The sequence below is a fragment of the Chaetura pelagica genome, unplaced genomic scaffold (assembly GCF_000747805.2).
Source record: "Chaetura pelagica isolate M959 unplaced genomic scaffold, ChaPel_1.0 scaffold191, whole genome shotgun sequence".
In the NCBI taxonomy this organism is placed as follows: Eukaryota; Metazoa; Chordata; class Aves; order Apodiformes; family Apodidae; genus Chaetura; species Chaetura pelagica.
Genome location: NW_009952440.1, coordinates 1,178,980 through 1,180,190, shown reverse-complemented (window position 1 = coordinate 1,180,190; position 1,211 = coordinate 1,178,980).

The window sequence follows — 1,211 nt, the reverse complement described above, 5'->3', positions numbered from 1 at the left end:
GCCTCCCGATGTGAGACTGCCTGTGAATTGGCACCGGCAGGGGAAGTTTGGAACAAGCACCGATATATTCTTTTACTGCAACCTCCGCTGAGATTGAGGAGGCAAAAGGGAAAATGGGATTTCGGTCCCAGTCACTTTCCCCATCTCAGCCGGCTTCGGGAGCCAGGGTGGAGGAGGTCTCTCCATTCTCTTCCCGGTTAATTGTTCTCGGTGGAGGCAGGCGCTGGGGGCTCTCCTGCGCCCAGCAGCTGCGGGAGCTTTGCAAATTGCAAGGAGGCTCTTGCAGAGCTTGTGAACCCTCCTCTCCCCGAGCCAGCGCCCCTCCTCTGCAGCGCTGACGGTACAACGATATAATAATGATGGGTGGCTGAGGCTCGCATTTGAACTTGCAGGCGAGCTCCCTTTGCCCACAACTCGGTCCAGGCTCCGCAGCTCGGAGTCAGGTGCTCGCTGGCGGGGAGGGAGAGGAGACCGAGCTCTGGGAGAAGGGGAGACCCCCGGAATCACCGTCTCCTTCCAGCACTAACGAGGGGATTTACTCTTTCATGCGGCCACTGGGATCTCTGGACTAGCCTAGCCACCACGCTGTGATTTTTTGCAATCTCTGCAATACGCTACCTTTTAAGGTAACTATAACTCTTTTCATTAGGGTTTGGGTTTTTTTTTGTTTGTTTTTTTTTTTTATTATTATTATTATTTTTCCCTGCGTACCTGTGATTAGCAGCCAACCTAGTGAAAGATTTAAAACGATTGTTTTACTGCTGGTACCTGTAAGGACAAAAGAGTTGAACTGCAAACCTTAAGAGGGAGAGAATAGCGATGATTGGCGATTTTAAACAACCTAGGGTAAGTTCAATGACACGAGAGGGGAGAAGAGAAGGGATGCTCGGGGACTCACAGAAATCCCCTGGTGAAAAGGCGAGAACAAGGAAAACTAGGAAATAAAAGACTCTGGGGTGGGAGCCCTGACAGAAGTCTCTGGTACTGGCGGTTTGAATGGTCGGGAAGGTAGATCTGCACCTTGTTGTGCGAGGGAGCTCGCAGGGAGTAAGGAGGAAGCAGTTTCCTACGGGTGTTAAATACACAAAGCGCCCGTGTGGCAGGAGCGACAAGAATGGACCTTTCCTCCGGCTACCAGGTTTTCTCGTGCTGGGAAGAGCCTGTGCTCAGTCTCCTCCGCCTCAGTGTGTTCCACACCGCCCCCCGCCACC